Genomic DNA, 20,855 nt, shown 5'->3' on the forward strand with positions numbered 1-20,855 from the left:
GAGATTGGGTGGGGGCGGAAATCGGGCCGTGCCGGTTGGCGGGCCCCCCCGCTCAATTCTCCGGCCCGGATGGGCTGAAGTCCCGCCGAGAAATTGCCTGTCCTGCCGGCGTAAATTAAAGTAGGTATTTACCGGCGGGACAACGCGGCGTCGGTGGGCTCCGGGGTCCTGGGGGGGGACGCAGGGTGATCTGACCCCGGGGGGGTGCCCCCACGGTGGCCTGACCCGCGATCGGGGCCCACCGATCCGCGGGCGGGCCTGTGCCGTGGGGGCACTTTTTCCCTTCCGCCTCCGCAACGGCCTCCACCATGGCGGAGGCGGAAGAGACTCTCCCCACTGCGCATGCGCGGGAAACTGTCAGCGGCCGCTGACACTCCCGCTCATGCGCCGCCCGGGGATGTCATTTCCGCGCCAGCTGGCGGGGCAACAAAGGCCGTTTCCGCCAGCTGGCGGGGCGGAAATCCCTCCGGCGCCGGCCTAGCCCCTCAATGTCGGGGCTCGGCCCCCAAAGATGCGGAGCATTCCGCACCTTTGGGGCGGCGCGATGCCCGTCTGATTGGCGTCGTTTTGGGCGCCAGTCGGCGGACATCGCGCCGTTGGGGGAGAATTTCGCCCGTGGTCTCCGAGGAATTTAAGTTCTGTTTGACCAAAGGAGCATTTGGCCCTGTTGAGGCGGAGGCCATGCTCATGGATTCGTCGGAAGACGCGTTGGAGGCGATCAGTGTGCTCCTGTGGGGTGGTAGACCAGATGATGATGTCGTCCACATATACGCGAACCCCTTCGATACCTTCCATCATCTGCTCCATTATTCTGTGGAACACTTCCGATGCGGAGATGATGCCAAACGGCATCCGGTTGTAGCGATACCGGCCAAATGGGGTGTTAAAGGTGCAGAGCTTCCGACTGGATGCGTCGAGTTGGATCTGCCAGAACCTCTTGGATGCATCTAGCTTGGTGAAAAATTTGGCGCGAGCCATCTCGCAGGTGAGTTCTTCGCGCTTTGAAATGGGATCGTGTTCTCTCATAATATTGCAGTTGAGGTCCTTGGGATCAATACATATGCGTAATTCGCCGGATGTTTTTTTCATGCACACCATAGAGCTGACCCAGTCAGTCAGTTCTGTAACTTTCGAAATTACGCCCTGGTCCTGGAGGTCCTGCAGCTGCTGCTGGAGGCGGTCCTTGAAGGGTGCTGGTACCCTGCGAGGTGCGTGCACCACAGGCGTGGCATTTGGTTTTAACAAGATTTTATAAGTGTGCCCATGCCCTCGAATATACCGTGGTATTGGGTGATGATGGCGTTCAGCTGTGTCCGAAAGTCAGCGTCTTGAGATGCGGAAGCGTCAGCGGGTGACAGGGAGTGAATCCTTTGGACAAGGTTTAGACGTTTGCTCGCCTGTGCACCAAGCAGGGAGGCTTTAGTGGATCCCACTATTTCGAACAGCAGGTTAGCCTTTAATAACCGGTGCGACACTTCAAGCTGGCAAGAGCCACTGGCAGCAATGGCATTACCATTATAGTCCAGAAGCTGGCAGGCAGATGGCAGGATGGTAGGCTTGACATGGAGGCTTTCGAGGTCAGACCGCGTAATGAGGTTGGCTGAAGCGCCGATGTCCAGGCGGAATCAGATGCGGGATCGGTTGACCGTGAGGGTGGCACACCACTCATCGTCCGGATCAATGCGGAATATTGGGAGAGACTTGGCTTTTGTCTTCTGGAGCATCTTGTGTTTGGTGATGATGCCCACCCGAAATGGTGCTTTAGGGTCCTCGGTGTCAAGATCCAGAATCAAGTCGGAGTCGGAATTGGTGACCGGTGGCTGGATGGTTCGGACATCCCTGGTTGGAGCGGCGAGAGGTAGTAGGTTGAGCAGAGCATAGAGCTGCATAGTTGCCAAGCTTGCCACATTGGAGACAGCATCGGGATTTTGCATGACATTGCCGCTTTAAGTGGGCGGGGCCACAGTTGCCTCACGTTGTGACGTCAGAACGTTCGGTATGCCACTGCGCATGCGCGGTGCGCTCGTACGTAGTGCGCGCCTGCGCAGTGCGGTCTTCGGCCTCGCCGTCCCCTCAGGCAGTGCGCGCATGCGCGGGAGCCCGCAAAAAGCGCGCGAAATGGCCACCCTCATCCAGGCTTCGGCCCTGGAGTTGTTTAATGGCTTGCACCCGCTCTGCCTCGTGGGGACCTTGCCGCGCCGTTTCAGCTGCTTGAATGTGCGAGTATCGGTTAGTGGCATGTTCATGCAGAACGCAGGTCTCGATGGCAATCGCAAGGGTGAGCTGTTTAACCTTGAGGAGCTGCTGGTGTAGGGGGTCCGATTGCACACCGAAAACGATCTGGTCACGGATCATCGAGTCGGAGGTGGAGCCGTAATTGCAGGACTGCGCGAGGATGCGAAAGTGGGTAAGGAAAGATTGAAAAGATTCATCCTTACCCTGCAGACGCTGTTGAAAGACATAGCGCTCAAAACTTTCATTTACCTCGATGTCACAGTGACTGTCGAATTTGAGAAGGACTGTCTTGAACTTGGACTTGTCTTCACCGTCAGCGAAAGTGAGAGAGTTGAAGATATGGATGGCGTGGTCCCCGGCCGTGGAAAGGAAGAGAGCAATCTTCCTGGCGGCTTAAACAGCTTCCAGGTCTGTAACTTCGAGGTATGGCTGGAATCGTTGTTTAAAGATTTTCCAGTTCACACCGAGGTTGCCGGTGATGCGGAGCGGTGGGGGAGGGTGGACGCTGTCCATACTACCGGATGGCTGATTGCTGGTCGAAGGCAGATCACTTGAAGGTAGGTCTATTAAACTCTAACATCACATACTGGTACCATGATGTGTTGGGTACTCTGGATCTGTGGAGACTGCGTTTACCTTAGCAGTATCATAGACAGGCTACCAGCACTTGTAACAGTACAACTCTATTTTATTTAACTAAGAGCTGTTAAACATGTGGGTCGACACTATGTTAGATTGACTGAAGATCTATGCCTAACCTGACCAGCCTATACTGCTAGCACATGGTGGATGTTTGTGCTACTGACTGCGGGCTCTGTCTGTCTCAGAAGCTGCAGCCCGAATGAGCGGGAAAACTAGTGCCCTCTGTCTTTATAGTGACCGTGCCCTAACTGGTGATTGGCTGCTGTGTTGTGTGTGTTGATTGCTCTTGCCGTGTGTCAGTCAGTGTGTGTCTCTGCACCATCATATACTGATGTGTATATTATGACAGGGCCCATCGGAGCCCTCCTTCTGGACCACCGTGGCCTCTTCTTTGAGGACTTCATTGCCTCCTTTGAGGTCTTACTTGCTTACGGACATGGTTTTTAGAGTTGCCCTCTATCACAGATTATCATCATACAATTTACAGTGCAGAGGGAGGCCATTCAGCCCATCGAGTCTGCACCGGCTCTTGGAAAGAGCACCCTACCCAAGGTCAACACCTCCACCCTATCCCCATAACCCAGTATCCCACCCAACACTAAGGGCAATTTTGGACACTAAGGGCAATTTTGGACACTAAGGGCAATTTTGGACACTAAGGGCAATTTATCATGGCCAATCCACCTAACCTGCACATCTTTGGACTGTGGGAGGAAACCGGACCACCCGGAGGAAACCCACGCAGACACGGGGAGGATGTGCAGACTCCGCACAGACAGTGACCCAAGCCGGAATCGAACCTGGGACCCTGGAGCTGTGAAGCAATTGTGCTATCCACAATGCTACCGTGCTGCCCTCCATCTGAGGTCTTCTCTGGTTTTCCTGTCCTTTGTACTTTGTTCATTCTTGTGGTTGTTGCATTAAATGTCATCCAGCTTTAAATGCATTACTGGTTTAAGAATGTCAACTTTCCTTTTTTTTTAAACTGTCACAGCTGCTGTTCCTCTCTGCTTTTCCCCTTCCTTTTGGAGTTTTGGCAAGAAACTGGAGCCCCTTCCTTTTCAACCATTTTAAAACTGTTTAACTTGGCTTTTTTGGGAGGTGGAAGATTCTACATCAATCTCTAAAGTTTTCCCATTTTTTTCTGGCCGGCTGGAAAGTCCATTTCCTCTTTTTGTTCAATATGTATCTTTTTTGTCAATTTTACATGTTCAGATCCAACATGTTCTGATCAGGGCTGTTTTTTAAAGAAAAAACTTTTTAACTTTGTTTTCTTTAATACAGGTGGGGAAACTTCTCCCGAAAACTCCAGAATTTCTCTGTTGGAAGTCCCTCAATGCAGGTATCTGTCTCACCTTGGACCCCCTTTCTTCCCTTTTTTTTCTTTTTAGCCTCTGAACCTATTTACCTGCAGCAAATCTCTGCCTTCTCTTTCCTCTTTATAAATCTGGACCACATCTTTCTTCCAGCTGGGAATATCTGCTTTTCACTTCAAACACTCATAGAATCATAAAATCATAGAAAGGTGACAGCACAAAAGGAGGCCATTCGGCCCATCTTCTCCACGCCAGCCATAGGACACCCACGTGTCCTTTCTAATCCCACCTTCCTGCACCCAGTCCATAGTCCTGTAGCTTAGTGCACTTAAAGTGCAGATCCAGGTATCTTTTAAAAGAGTTTAGTGTCTCTGCCTCCACCACCAACTCTGACAGTGAATTTGAGACTCCCACTACGCTCTGCGTAAAAAGGCTTTTCCTCATGTCCCCATTACAACTTCTGCCACTTACCTTGAAACTATGTCCCCTAGTTCCGGAATTCTCCACCAGGGGGAAACAATTTTATCCCGTTCACCCTATCTCTTCCCCTCATAATTTTGTACACCTCAATTAAGTCACCCCTCAGCCTTCTTTGTTCCAAGGAGAATAACCCCAATCTATCCAATCTCTCCTCGTAGCTACACTTTTCTAGTCCTGGCAACATTCTTGTGAACCTCCTCTGCACTCTATCCTGAGCAATAATGTCCTACCTGGAATGTGGTGAGGAGAACTTCACTCAGTATTCCAGTTGTGGCCTCACCAGTGTTTTATACAATTCAAACATTATGTCCTTACGTTTATATTCTATACCTCTGCCAATGATGGAGAGCGTTCCATATGGTTTCTAAACAACCTTGTCTACTTGAACTGCTACCTTTAGGGACCTGTGTTCATGTCCGCAAGGATCTCTCATTTCATTTACTCCACTTAGTATATTCCCATTTATTGTGTACTCTCTACAACTGTTTGACCCCCCCCCCCTAAATGCATGACCTCACACATTTCTCAATGAAATTGTAGCTGCCACTTTATCGTCCACTCTGCCAATCTTATAGCTACCCTTTACACTGTCCACCACTCAGCCAAACTTTGTGTCATCTGCAAATTTCCCAATCATGCTCCCTATGTTCATGTCTAAATCATTACTATAGAACACAAACAGTAAGGGTCCCAACACCAAGCCCTGGGGAACACCACTTCGAACAACACCTGTCCATTCTTTTTAGTTTCTCTTTCACTCAAGTTTTACTTATCTTACTCCTGAAGGCTAATCTCTTTTTATTTTAATTTTCTGTCTTTCCAAACCTCTTGAGTCTCCGGCCAAGTTCACTATTCCGTCCGCCCCTCAGTGACTGCCACTACCTCGCCAGCTCTCTCTGAGTCTATTCACCCCAAAACAGGCACTCAGGTGAGTATCCCTCTTTTCCAAACTTCAGTGAAATCACATACTCACGGGTAGGCTGTGCCACCACAATTTATCCACCTCATGGCCAATATGTTATGCATTGTGGCACACTTCTGGCATGGCCAAGAGACTTCAGACTTTGTTAGGAACAAGAAGGTCTTTATCAATAACCTGGGCTACCCTCCACGTTTTCCGCCCAAGACAATACTTAGAATTTTTTTTTTTTAATTCTATCTAACATTTTAGTTGGCAACCAGGCTCTGCTGTAGCCATTTTCCAGTAACTTATACAGTTTTCCTGGAAGAGGCCGGGGAACTTGCTTTGATTATGAACAGTGCTCAGTTCCAGAAACAGGCTGTGCTCAAGGGTGCATCCTCATGTCGGGTAGAAGTCACAAAATGAACAGGATGTGCCAGCATTTTGTTGAAGCAAAAAACGTCCAGACAGTGAGTCAGCTTGTATAATTGGCACACTCAGTTACTGCAGAACAATGATGTGTACTTCTCTGCTGGCATATGGACATGCACATTCTGATTAGCTAAGTTCCTTCACTAAATAGCAATCAAACGTCAAATGAGGTGATGCTTTTCCAATAAACAATCAGTGGGCTTAGAGGCAATAGGCTTTCAACTTGCCACCTGGACATAAACCTAGTATTATCAGTTAGCTGCCAAAATCAATGGAATGGGCAAGCAATCTGTGGCATGAGTATTACACCAGGGCAGTATATTGAAAATATATCTCATAATTTCATTGTACTAGCAGCATAAAACATTTTGCTCACTATTTCATAACTTTTTTTCTTGTATAATAACCTATCATCTGATTTGCAGTGAGCGCTGTCACAGATTTGCGAGTAGTATATGAAAAGTATATGTTGGCATATACTTCCTGCCTGTCACACTTCAAGTTATCAGCTTTCAGTCATTCCTGTCATTCATCTGTACATGTCTTGCCATTAGATGGCTCTAATCCGCTGATAATACATATTTAATGATGTGTTGGGTGTTCTGGATCACATACAGGTCACCAACACTTGAAGTAGTGCAACACTATTTCATTAAAATGTTAACTATTTAAACATACTTGAACTGTGGGTAAAATCGATACTAGCTTTAACTAAAGACCTTTGCCTTGTCCTAACCAGTCGATGCACTCAGCACATGGTGAATGTCTGTGTTGCAGGCTGTGAGCTCTGTGCTCCTAGCTAGCTGCTACTCGAATGAGCGGGAACTCTGATGCCCCCTGCCTTTAAAGTGCGTGTGCTCTCACTGGTGATTGGCTGCGGTGCTGGGTATGTCGATTGGTCCCACTGTGTGTCCATCAGTGTGTGTCTGCACCATGATATACTGGTGCATATTATGACATTTCATATTTGGTCCATTAAACATCAAGCATTTGAAAGCCCACATCACCTTTCACTGTTAGACTTGAATTGTGCAAAATTCTGTATCAAACACTCAGTTGATTGGCTTAACTTCCTTACTCATAAAGCCCAGACTGGAATACTTTAGCTGGGAGCAATGAAATAATCCAATAATAAAGCAAGAACAAAAAAAAGCAATTAGCATACTCAAGAAAAACTAAAACAACCCCCCCCCCCCCCCCCCCCCCGCCCCCCCAAAGAAAATCTACCAAAGATAATGCTAGGGTTCAAGCTGATGATGTCAGATGGATTTGACACTGACATTCGGCCCCCAGAATGACAGCCCTCCAGCATCTTCTGAAAGTCACCAATAATCAATGCCATCGGAATGCTATTAAATAGTAATCTTCTTGATCTACACATTTACACTCATTACACTCTTTTGTGATGCAGGCTAAGTAGTGACTAGTTCATTTAGCGTATAAATTGTTGAATAAAATTACAAGCTGTCTCAACAGAATTCTCGCAGTTTGGGTTGACTAACTTGTGGGGAGTATTGACCCTCCAGCTGCACTGGAGCACAATGATTAATTAGAGCAAAAGTGTTTCCTCCACATGTTACAAAAGCTTGCTGGTTTTCAGTAGACCCATGGCAGCTCCTTTGACCAACAGCCCACAAATGATTGTTAAACTCAGTTGGAAATCCTCCCCATTATTACTCAGGCCTAAGGCAATTTGTTTGGTTATGAACAACCCATGTTAATCAGATTGATCCTTCGTTCCCTGAGCTTAATTTAATTGGTTCATATGCTTTCCAATCACAGCATGTTGTAAAAGCAAAAACATATTACTATGGACTTTTTTTGACATTTTCTTTTCATGGTTTAGCAGGTATTGACTCACAAAAGGAAATTGAAAATCCCTGGTATATTTTCTGATTTTTTTTTTCATTTTCTTGTGCGTGCTAATTTTTTTTTTCTTTTTGTTCCATTGCTCTCAGCTATAGTATTCCAGTTTAGGCTTTATGAATGAGAAACTTAAACCAATAAACTGTTTAGTAGCAGCATACCTGTAGGTTCAGGAGAGAACATCTATGTTTTCCCACTATTTGGGCAACACGGTAGCACAATGGTTAGCACTGTCATTTGTCAGCGCCAGGGTCCCAGGTTCAATTCCCGGCTTGAGTCACTGTCTGTGCGGAGTCTGCACGTTCTCCCCGTGTCTGCGTGGGTTTCCTCTGCGTGCTCCGGTTTCCTCCCAATCAGTCCTGAAAGACGTGCTGTTAGGTCATTTGGATATTCTGAATTCTCCCTCAGTGTACCCAAACAGGCACCGGAGTGTGGTGACGAGAGGATTTTCACAGTAACTTCATTGCGATGTTAATGTAAGCCTACTTGTGACAACAATAAAGATTATTATTATTGTACAAGGTAATTTTACATAAAAGTAGATGAGCCTCATCTGTGATTGGTAGTGTCGGTGAGGAGGAGGAGCTGAGGCAACCTTTACAACTACGTGAGTGTGAACAAAGAACAAAGAACAAAGAAATGTACAGCACAGGAACAGGCCCTCCAAGCCCGTGCCGACCATGCTGCCCGACTAAACTACAATCTTCTACACTTCCTGGGTCCGTATCCCTCTATTCCCATCCTATGCATGTATTTGTCAAGATGCCTCTTAAATGTCACTATCGTCCCTGCTTCCACCACCTCCTCCGGTAGCGAGTTCCAGGCACCCACTACCCTCTGCGTAAAAAACTTGCCTCGTACATCTACTCTAAACCTTGCCCCTCTCACCTTAAACCTATGCCCCCTAGTAATTGACCCCTCTACCCTGGGGAAAAGCCTCTGACTATCCACTCTGTCTATGCCCCTCATAATTTTGTATACTTCTATCAGGTCTCCCCTCAACCTCCTTCGTTCCAGTGAGAACAAACCGAGTTTATTCAACCGCTCCTCATAGCTATTGCCCTCCATACCAGGCAACATTCTGGTAAATCTCTTCTGCACCCTCTCTAAAGCCTCCACATCCTTCTGGTAGTGTGGCGACCAGAATTGAACACTATACTCTAAGTGTGGCCTAACTAAGGTTCTATACAGCTGCAACATGACTTGCCAATTCTTATACTCAATGCCCCGGCCAATGAAGGCAAGCATGCCGTATGCCTTCTTGACTACCTTCTCCACCTGTGTTGCCCCTTTCAGTGACCTGTGGACCTGTACTCCTAGATCTCTTTGACTTTCAATACTCTTGAGGGTTCTACCATTCACCGTATATTCCCTACCTGCATTAGACCTTCCAAAATGCATTACCTCACATTTGTCCGGATTAAACTCCATCTGCCATCTCTCCGCCCAAGTCTCCAAACAATCTAAATCCTGCTGTATCCTCCGACAGTCCTCATCGCTATCCGCAATTCCACCAACCTTTGTGTCGTCTGCAAACTTACTAATCAGACCAGTTACATTTTCCTCCAAATCATTTATATATACTACAAAGAGCAAAGGCCCCAGCACTGATCCCTGTGGTACACCACTGGTCACACACCTCCAATTAGAAAAGCATCCTTCCATTGCTACTCTCTGCCTTCTATGACCTAGCCAGTTCTGTATCCACCTTGCCAGCTCACCCCTGATCCCGTGTGACTTCACCTTTTGTACTAGTCTACCATGAGGGACCTTGTCAAAGGCCTTACTGAAGTCCATATAGACAACATCCACTGCCCTACCTGCCCTGTGCTTATATTTAATATGTCTGTGTGTCCATTGTTCGCACATAGAAACTCCAAGCAATTTTCTGGTCTTCTCTTCATCTGTACATCTAGATAATATAAGCTTTAGAAAGGAGTTTGTAAAGAATTCAGCCATTCGACTCAGTCATGGATTTAAGCCCCAAATCGAAGCCTTGCGTGTCTAGGCTGACACTTCAGTACAATACTCAGAGGGTGTTGCACTATCAGTTGTGTCAGGTATATTTTAAATTGTTGACCGTCAGTCTCTTGCATGAAAATTAATGACTCCGATGGAGACCTTGCACGCCTATTTGCCCGTGGTGATTCAATTTTTAGGCAGGCCATTAAATAGGTAGCCCAGTAATCTCATCCAAGGCAGATGGATTCCTGTTTGAGTATGCAAATACGGATCCTGTACTGGTTGTAGTTGTCATACAGAGATTGTGCAGCCCATGCTAACCTTGCTTTTACCAGGGAGTGGGTGGCCTGTCACAACTGTTAAAGGGATTGCAGGAGGCTGCTGAAAAAATGTATCTTTTTCTTTTACAATTTCATGCTGCTTGGAGGAGCAGTCAAAGGTCTTCCGCCTGCTCGTGCCACAGTCTCCCTTCATGGATCAACTTCCCCCAACAGATCTCACCTGCTGGCCCTCTTTGGGATGGAATCTCCACCACCCGTAGCCAGTATTGATGTTCCCGATCTGGCAATGAAGTGAGTGTCAGGCTAAAAATGGGACTGGGGCCAGTCCAGACAGTAGGTTGAAAGAATCACTGCATTTTCACTTACCCTTTCCTAATGTCTGCTGCCTCAGATAGAAATGTTCAAAGTAGCAGCTATTACAAGTGTCAGAGGCTTACTCGAAAGTCCAGTACACTTCAAAGGGCTTGCAGTCCCTGAACAGCCTTTGAAATGTAGATCTTCCATTCAATTTTGCACACAATACATTAGCTAGTGCTTCCTGCTGTGAAAAAGAGGAAGTCAAATCAATTAGCTGCATTTCATGTGGGAAGGGAATGTAAAATATAGCAAGAGTGTTTTTAAATGTTGTAGTTAGCATCAATGCAGAGTGGTGGAGATGCATTCAAGCATGAAGGGAAAGATAATGAACAGTTCACCAAACAGCAGTTTGGGAATCTGATGGATGGGGGTCTCTGTTCAGGGTCTGATGGGGTCCCTTTTGGGAGTCTGAGGGGGTGGCCGATGGGGGATTCCTGGTGGAGGTCTGATGAGGGGGGGTGACCCCTAATTCCAGTGGTGGTAGAATCATTGGATCATAGAATTTACAGTGCAGAAGGAGGCCATTCGGCCCATCAAGTCTGCATCGGCTCTTGGAAAGATCACCCTACCTGTGCAGTATAACCCAATCGTCTGCCCACAGCTACATCCGAGAGGTAATGGTTGCTCTGTATGCCTGGCCATCCATCTTTATCACCTTTGATCTTGACCAGACCCACCATCTGAAGGATTTGTCACCATCGCCAGGATGCCAAGGGGTGATTGATGGCATGCATATCACCCTGCATTCACCGGGACATTAGGGAGTGCCCTATATTAACAGGAAATGGTTCCACTCCCTCAATGTTCAGATCATGTGCGACCACCACCTCAAAATCATGCACGTATGTGCTTGCTACCCTGGGGGTGTGCATGGGATACTTGGAGATCCCTGGCACCTTTGAGGATCACCCCAGGATAACAGGTTGGCTTGTTGGGTACAAGGGATACCCACTGAGGTCATGGCTGATGATGCTAGTGTGGAGGCCTGAGACCGAGGTGGAGACCTGACACAATGAGGCCCCGGTTGCCACCCATGCTGTCGTTGAACAGTGAATCAGGCTGCTGAAGATGTGTGGTTCTGATGCCTTGACCCGGGGGGTGTGGGGGGGGGGGGGGGGGGGGGGGTCGGGGGGTGGGGGGGGGTCGTGGGGTGGGGGGGGTGGCAACAGGGAGCAGGGATACGGGCAGGCCCACTGTGAAGATTAACATGACAGAAGCTTTGCATCTATGTGCGGTGACATGTTTTAATAGTGAATATTTTACTGTGACAGCTTTCCATTCCACATAGCTATAGATAGTGAACCCGCCAGTGCTCACTTAGTGCTTCTCACTCTTCTTCGTTTTTTTGTGATCTAGTGTTATGTCGCGGTGTGTCCCCAGGATGCACATCCGAGGTGGAGGCAGCCTGCTGCCTTCCGTCTGTGACCTGTGGCCATTCATGCTCTTGACTGATCTCCTCTAGAGGGCCTAGAGCCAAGGTGCCCTGGTGTCTTACCGGTGTCACTGGTGTTGCCGTGTCACCCTGTCCTGCCCACTGCCTTTGAGATGCGCCGATATCAGGAGGGGGGAAATTCAGAAAAACTGGAGACTGCCTTTGTCTCCTTGGTGGCAGATCCCCGTTTGGCCACCAGTGCTTCCTTCTCCCTGATAGTGCCTAGAGGGCCCTGGAGGACACCGGGCTGGAGTGAGCTCCAGAAGCCTCTGAATCATCTGGCGCTGCCTGTTCTTCAGGATCCTCATTGTCTGCACTGTGGTGTTGAGACCTCAGTGACTCGGCAATGTCCATCTGCATCTGGAACACTCCCTTAGTGACTGGTACATGATGTCGAGGCCCTCAGTCATGGCCGTCACAGACTGAGCCATTCCTTGGACAACACCACTCAAGGCGGGGATGTTGTGCTCCAGGTTTCCATTGTGGCCGCCACCCTTGGCCTCCATGCCAAGCATTGTCGGCACCATTCACTGTGCCTGCAGCCTTAGTGACTCCTGCAACCGGACTAATATAATAATAATATTTATTGTCACAAGTAGACTTACATTAACACTGCAATGAAGTTACTCTGAAAAGCCCCTAATCGCCACATTCCGCCACCTGTTCGGGTACACTGAGGGAGAATTCAGAATGGCCAAGTTGCCTAACAGCACATCTTTCGGGATTTTTGGGAGGAATCTGGAGCACCCGGAGGAAACCCACGCAGACACAGGGAGACGTGCAGGCTCCACACCGACAGTGACCCAAGCCGAGAATCGAATCTGTAGCCTGGAGCTGTGAAGCAACAGTGCTAACCATTGTGCTACCATGCCGCCCACAACTGCAGTCGCTGGAATGTTGTTGACACCCGCTCCTGAATTTCACAGCTGTGTCCTAACATTTGCATCAGCTCTGTGAGAACCTTTCCCAGAGGATTGGCAGCTGGCTGGGAACTCGCTGAGTCCTGGGATTCAGCAGACCTTTGACTGCTGACTCCCTCGGATGTTCCTGCTTTCACTTGATGTGTATTAGCAACTGCGTGGTGTTCACCAGATTATGCCCCAGAAACCTGTTCACTAATGTTGTCCACCAAGGTGTGAGTCTCAGTACTGGCAGAAGGTGTAGGTGAAAGCTGTGATGCCGCACATGTGGTCTCCTTGGATCTCTCCTCCAATGTGTTCTCTTGGATAGCAGGGGGTGATTGGCTCTGGATGGCCCGGCCTCATCCGATCTAGATCCTGCTAGACAATGGACATGTGATCAGTGATAGGGAAGGATCATTTTGTCTGACATAACAACTCCCTTGAGACAGGTCACCTGAATGAAGCAGCAATGGCCCATTAACTCTCTGGTGCAGTTTAACCTTGTTGTCAGTGATTGCACTCTCCTCGGGCAACCCCGCGATTTCCACGGCGGGTTCTTCATAGGGATGGAGAAATAAAATCACCAGGATTCTGACCCCCATCTTAGTCCTTTCCCTTTTATTTTGGGCTATCTTCTCCTGCGGGGACAGAGAGAACATTGTGAGCCTCACACTTGATGGGTCAGAGAGGTCTATAGGAGGTGGCATTTATGGGCACCATACCTGGACATGAAGGGCTGGTGCTAGTGTGTGCCAGGGGGTTCTGAGGAACACGCATGAAGAAAGGATATAGGGAGGTTGTAAGATGTCAGCCAAAGGATTTGCAGGAGGGATTTGGGAATTTGAGGGGTGGCAGGTGGAAATAATGCCAGGAGGAAGGTGGTAACTTACCCTTGCAGCTCGTTGGAGGTCATTTCTCTTCTTCCTGCATTGGACGCTGGTCGTCCTGGTCTTGCTGCCAACACTGACAGCCGCTGCTACAGCCCCCCAGCCGGTTTTGCTGACTCTGCTGCTAGCCTCCCTACCCCTCAGGGGAATAGGGTGCCCCACCTCAAATCCACATCATCAAGGAGCTTTGTGAAGTCAGCATCCGCAAAGCAAGGAACAGGTCTGCACACTACCATGCTGATGTATTGACTGGGAGTGAATGGTGAGTGAGCACTTAAAAGCAGCTCCCCCTTGTTAGCGGTGAACTGCTGAAGCGCGAGTCAGGCGGCGAGAGAGCCAGTAATGTCGAGAATCTCACGGGGGCTCATTTTTTACACTAAGTGTCGTTGAATACGGTCCGCAATCTCGCCAACCCGGCCCTCGCGAAACACCCTGTCAAACCCAGACAAAACGGGACATGAAATTTTTCCGTTGAATCACTCCCTCTCCTTCTGCATAGTAACATTTTGTTTACTTGGAGACTTTTTTTCATCTTGAAAGTGAAAGAAATGTCTGAGAGGAAAACTACCTATCATTATGGCAATACTGTCTTTAGTTTGTCTTCAATTAAATTAATCATACAAGTGAGTATTACTTCCTTTAATATATTCCACATAACCTGAGTACACATTTTACTTTGCAATATGTTCTGATATAAATAACAATTTTTAAGAAGAAGGAGACTGGTCAAATTAACAAAATGCTGTCTTTTCATACAGTAAGTAGAGACCATTTTCATACATTTCTCCTTTCATATATTTCTCATCTCTTGTTACAGAAACAGCACCTTGAAATCAGAACCACAGGCAGGTTATGATTTGTATGTGGAATGCATTGATCCAAAATAATCAGCACAGTTCTTCATCTTTGTATGTGCTAATTGTCCAATAAATGTGGTGGTCCTTCTTAGCTGCTTGCTGTTCCATACAACCTGAGACAATATATCTATGGACCACATATAGAGTCAATCAATGCTATTACAAATATTTTTTTAAACAATCGCACGTTTGCTTTTCATCTACTGCCAGTGTTTTCTTAGTTCCAGCAGTGGTGTGAATTCTGGCAAATGCTGGATAAAACATGGCATATGGCTGAAATATTTAACAGGTCAGATGGTGGAAATGGAGCAGAGGAATAACCGGTTGTTAATTATGATATTTGTTTAAATAGCGGCAAGTATATTAGACAGAGACACATGTACAGCAAAATGCATCAACTTTCAAAGGTAAGGGAAGCTCAGCATTAGATCCTCTGAGGATTGCATTTCAAAAGAAGTGTATCAGCATTCCCAGCAGTCCTGAATTGGTTAAATCCCAAAGATCTGTTACAATTGCTTGCTAGCATTTGGCAATGTTGTATGGAAATGTATCATATATATTCCAGTAATGCAAAATTGTCCACATTTTTCTAACATGAGATTTTGAGTAAAATATAACACAGCTAACACATTTGTACAGTGATGCCAGTCAGTCCCATCACATTAAGCTATTACTGCTGGAACAATTGGTGATAGAAGTAATGGCTGAATGTGCTGTGACTGAGTTATGCCTTATTATAATGCATTGCTGCTTGCATATCCTAAAGCACCCACCATACGCTTCTGTGCGAGCTTAGATGTTTGGGATCAAATAAAAACTATGAATATTTCATTTTGAACTGCATGACAGCAAACCACAGAGTCCTCCAGAATTCTAATTCAGTGCAGGTTTCCCATCCAGCTGAGTGGGAGAGCAGACAGATGAGTGGCCTTGAAGGACGAGCACAAAATAGAGAGACATTGTGAAAGATCTAAGAACAAGTGGATTGGAATTTCATTCTACAAAATATTGCTGATGATACACGATTGTTCATTAATGCAGTGACGCACGGATTGCCAGTGTTGGTCCTCTCTCTAATGCCATTCTAATGGTAGTATCGTCTTGACATGGGACACCAGTCTTCATTTATTAACTGGCTGGAAAATTGATTCTGGCACAGACCTTCATACAATGGAGAGCCTCTCGGCCATTGCAAAAATGGCTGAAGTGGCCTAAAATTGTAAGACCTGCCCCCGAACATGGCACTTCCCATTTTTGTGGGGACAGGAATGGGCACGGTGTATGTTTTACATACGTGCGGTTCATGGAGGAATCATCAGCTGTCTCCAGTGAAGTGAGACCTTGGTAGGTGTATTGTGTGAAACCTGAAGTGAGCAAATTAGGTAAAAACAGGTCTGAAGTTTGTGGATTCACTTGTAGCCAGGGAAACCTTTGGACAGGTTAAGTATCCCTTTGGATATGGTCCTCGGACACCTTTCGGGGAGGTAAAGTGCCCTTTGATAGAGTTCAGAACTCCTTTGAGGTAGGTCTGGTGTCCTTTGGAATTGTTAAAAGTAGGCATAAATGATTGTAAAAAGTATACAAGCTTATTCCTGTCAAGCTCATTAGAATTCCCAAAACTGTCAGAACTATGAGAAACATTTGTCAAAGGAACCCGTCAAGCTGTCAAGGCACTTAAAAGTGTTGTGCTTCAAATTTTGATAAATGAAACTATCTGGAGTGTTTAAAAAGATTGCTTGCTATTTCACTTTGTCTGCTGGCATAAACTTGAGGGTTTTCATTACTGTATGACTGATTTCACAATCACCCATTATCTCAGCAGAATGCCTGCCAATTCACAGTTTGATTGACAGGTACAAGTAGTAACAGACCCTTTGATGTGGGACTATACATTCCAATGCTTGCTGTTGTAAGAGATTGCACTTGAATGAAATATTGAAATAATGAAATATGTTTTTATGTGGCTTTATTTAGTTCAAAAATGTAAATGTTGGAATTTTTTTTTTAATGTGAGTTTTTTTTCAATATAGTGAAATCTGCAATAAACACTTAGAACTTTATTTGATGGAACGTTATTTTATCTTATATCTGCATGGCCCTGGAGTCTGTACATGATGGATATTAGACGAGTTAGCATTAGAGGTATAAGAGAAAATGGTGGTGCGTGGGGGCATGGGTTAGAATGAATTGGCAGTGAGTTGTTATCGGGGCGATAAAGGACCATGGCTGTGTGTGAAGTGCATCATTTGGCATGGAGGGGTTATGGGGGTTGTTGGGTTGGTGGGCATGAGGGGGCAGTTGTTGGACTGAATGGGGTGTGGGCGTAGGGGCTGGAGGGATGTTTCATGTTTTAATCTTTATTTTTAAACTTGGACAGTGCTGGAGCCTGAGCCAGACCTTTCACCCAACCCGCCTCTGCACATGGCATCCTCAGTTCTTCGGGTCGCCTAACCTGACTTCCAACGCATTTCCCACAGATCAAAAAACTGACGTGCGGGCAGTCAAAAGGTCACATGCAGCTCAGGAGCGAAAATCTGGCCCTAAAGGCACTTTGTCCCAAACTGGGTAAGAATTCTTAGTGCAGTTTGTACGTGTCCGATATTAATATCTGATTTACGAGTGAAAGACTGCGAACGTGTAGACATACAAATTAGGAGCAGGAGTGGGTCATTCAGCCCCTCGAGCCTACTCTGCCATTCAATAAGATCATGACTGATCTGATTGTAACCTCAACTCCACATTCCACCTACCCCTGATAACCTTTGAGTCCCTTTTTAGTCAAAAATCTATCTACGTCTGCCTTCAAAATATTCAATGAACCTGTGTTCACTGCTCTCCGAGGATGAAAGTGGCAAAGATTCACAACCCTTTGAGAGAAAACATTTATTCTCATCTTCATCTTAAATCGGAGACCCCTTATTTTTAAACTGTGTCCCTATAGTTCTCAGCCAGGATTATCCAGCCCAGCCACAAGTCATCTCACATGACAGGTCCTGGCATGGCGGGGCTGGAAAATCCCAGCCATAGTCTCTCCCATAGGGGGAAACACCCTTCAGGATTTTATACATTTGGGGAGGTGGTGGTGCAGTGGTATTGCCAATAGCCGAATCCTAATGGATATAACTGCTAGATTGGGTATGTGGCAGGTGGAGATGGAACCAACAAGAGAGGAAAACAAACTTGACCTCATCTTCACCATCTTGCCTGCCACCGATGCATCTGTCCATAACAGTATTGGTAAGAGTGACTACCGCACAATCCTTGTGGAGACAAAGTCACATCTTCACATTGAGGAGTTGTGTGGCATTACCATCATGCTAAATTGCGTAGATTTGGAACAGATCTAGCAACACAAGATTGGGCAACCATGAGGCACTGTGATGTCATTGTACGGATGGAGCTGGGCTGTGGCTCTGGGAGTTGGTTTTACTTTTGATTTGAGTTTGAACTGGTTTTGTTCAGCACAGGTTGAAAGAAGGTTTTTTTCTCTATCTGCATTTTAAAAGCTGTTTCCAAATTGCTTGATAACTTGAAAAGAGATAACTGTTTTCTGGAAGGAATTCAAACCTGATGTTTTGGAAAGGAAACAGGTGCATCCATACCAAATCTTAAAGATAGTAAGAGTGTCATGTGCTGGGCCACACCATCGAAAAGGGGTTTCTGGTTTATGGGATCTTGTATTTAAATTGGAATAGTTAAAGGGGGAAAGTTATTAAGGATGATACATAGATTACTGTCGCTGTGTGGGATATTTATGTTTGTAGTTGATAAAAATGCTAACTGTGTGTGTTTATACAAATGTTAACTAAATTTGTTGAATAAAGCTTGTTTTTGATTAAAAGTGCTTAAGACCTCTGTTGAATAACACCTGAAAGGCAGGCTCTTGTGCTCATCGTAACTAAAATTAATAAACAGTTGTCGGTCAGATGAACTCCATGATATACTTTGGAGTTTTCTAAACCCTGGCCCATAACAGCAATCTGTTTCAATTATACAGGGCATTGATGAGACCTTGAATATTGTGTGCAGTTTTGTTTTCTCTATTTAAGGAAGGTGTAAATGCATTATAGGCAGTTCAGAGGAGGTTTACTAGATTTGTACCTGGAATGAGGAAAGACTGGACAGATTGCACTTGTTTCCATAGGAGTTCAGAAGAGTGAGGGGTGACCTGATTGAAGTATATAATTTCCTGAATGGTTTTAACAAGGTGAACATGGGATTGATGTTTCCTCTTGTGGGTGAGTCCAGAAGTAGAAGGCACTGTTTTAAAAATTGGTGTAGGGGAGCGGGGTCATCTTTTTATGACTGACATGAGGAGAATCTTTTCCTCTGGGTGTTATGCAACTTTGGAACTCTCTGCCTCAGAAAGCAGTGGAAGTGGGATCGCTGAATATTTTTAAGGTGAGGGTAGATGGCTTCTTGTTAGGTAAGGAAATCAAAGGTTATCAGGAGTATATGGGAATGTGAAATTAGAAGCACAACAAGATCAGCAATGATCTTATTGAATGATGGAGAATACTTGATGGACCGAATGGTCTACTCCTGCTGCTAGTTCATGTGTTGACGTGTTGTAACCTCATGGGCTGGCAGAGCCCCACATTATCACCAAGCCTGGGGATCAACCCTAGTTCAATGAAGAGTGCAGGAGAGAATGCCAGGACCAACACCAGCCATACCTAAAAATGAGGTGTCAACCTGGGGAAGCTACAACACAGAACTACTTGCGTACCATAGAAGCATAAGCAGCAGGTAATCGGCAAAGCTGAGGGATTCCACAACCAACAGCTCGTCAGTCCATATAATCCAGAGATTCGGCCCATCAAGTCTGCACTGACCCTCTGGAAGAGGATCCTAACTAGGCCCATGGCCCCTGCTTAATCCCCATAACCCCACCTAATCTGCAAAGCTTTGGATTCTGAGGGCCAATTTCTTTGGCATGACCAATCCACCTAATCTGCACATCTTTGGACTGTCGGACGGAACCAGAGTGCCCGGAGGAAACCCTGCAGACACGGGGAGAATGTACAAGCTCTACAGTCACCCAAGGCTGGAATTTAACCTGAGTCCCTGGCGCTGTGGGGCAGCAGTGCCACTGTGCCGCATCCTGCCAAATCCAGTTGTGAATGATGGTGGACAATTAACAGCTCACTGGAGGAGGAAGCTCCACAAATATCTCCATCCTCAATGATGGGGTAGTCCAGCACATCAGTACAAAAGATAAGGTTGAAATATTTTCAACCATCTTAAACTAGAACTGACGAGTGGATACTTAATCTCAACCTCTTCTGGACGTCCCCAGCATCACAGATGCCAGTCGTCAGCCAATTCGCTTTACTTCATGTGATATCAGGGCACTGGGTACTTCAAAAGCTATGAGTCCTGACAATATTCGGGCAATAGTTTTGAAGAGATTCATTCCAAAACTTGCTGTGCCCTTTGCTAAACTGTTCCAGTACAACTAAAGCACTGGCATCTACCCGGCAATGTAAAATATTGCTCAGGTATGTTCTGTGCACTGTTTTCTTTTTTAACGCATTTTATTCAAACTTGTATCAAAGTAGGTTACAGAAAATAAACACCCCGGGAAACATTCTTCCCAATAATCAACTATACAGTTTGCACAGATTTTTCTCCTTTTTCAACCCCCACCCCCTCCCCATCACCCAACCCCCACCCCCTGCGACAAACAGCTCCTCAAACACGGTCACAAACATCCCCCACCTTTTCTCAAACTCCCCTGCTGAGCCCCTTAACTCATACTTTATCTTCTCTAACGCAGGAAGTCATACAGGTCACCCAACCATGCTGCTACCCCCGATGGCGATGCCGACTGCCACTACAGCAAAATTTGTTGCCGTGCAATCAGAGAGGCGAAGGCCAAGACATCGGCCTTCCTCCTTTCCATGAGCTCCGGCTTCTCTGAAACTCCAAATATCACCACCAAAGGGTCCGGGTCCACTCCCTCCTCCACTATCCTGGCTGAAACCACGAACACTCCCGCCCAGAATCTTCCCAATTTTTCACAATCCCAAAGCATGTGCGCATGATTCGCTGGCCCCCGCCCACACCTCTCACACTCATCTGCTACCCCCTGAAAGAGCCCACTCATTCTCACCTGGGTCATATGCACGCTGTGCACCACCTTAAACTGTATCAGGCTCTTCCTTGCACAAGAGGAGGTCCCATTTACCCTTCGCAGTGCCTCAATCCATACTCCCCAATTGATCTCCATTCCAAACTCCGCTTCCCATTTCTCCTTGATCTTCACCACCCATTCCCCCCCCCTGCTTCCCCAGCTACTTATA

General features: G+C 46.6%; 1 protein-coding gene across 2 annotated transcripts in view; it reads left to right on the top strand.

Annotated features, from left to right (window-relative positions):
• LOC140389794 (uncharacterized) overlaps positions 1-20,855 on the top strand; it is a 139,320-nt gene that overhangs the window by 16,710 nt on the left and 101,755 nt on the right. For both annotated transcript variants that reach the window (XR_011934479.1, XM_072474324.1), the window contains exon 2: positions 4,162-4,219. The gene's annotated coding sequence lies outside the window, so the exon portion shown is untranslated. The remainder of the gene's footprint in view (positions 1-4,161; positions 4,220-20,855) is intronic.

This window comes from Scyliorhinus torazame, chromosome 14 (genome assembly GCF_047496885.1).
Source record: "Scyliorhinus torazame isolate Kashiwa2021f chromosome 14, sScyTor2.1, whole genome shotgun sequence".
Lineage (NCBI taxonomy): Eukaryota > Metazoa > Chordata > Chondrichthyes > Carcharhiniformes > Scyliorhinidae > Scyliorhinus > Scyliorhinus torazame.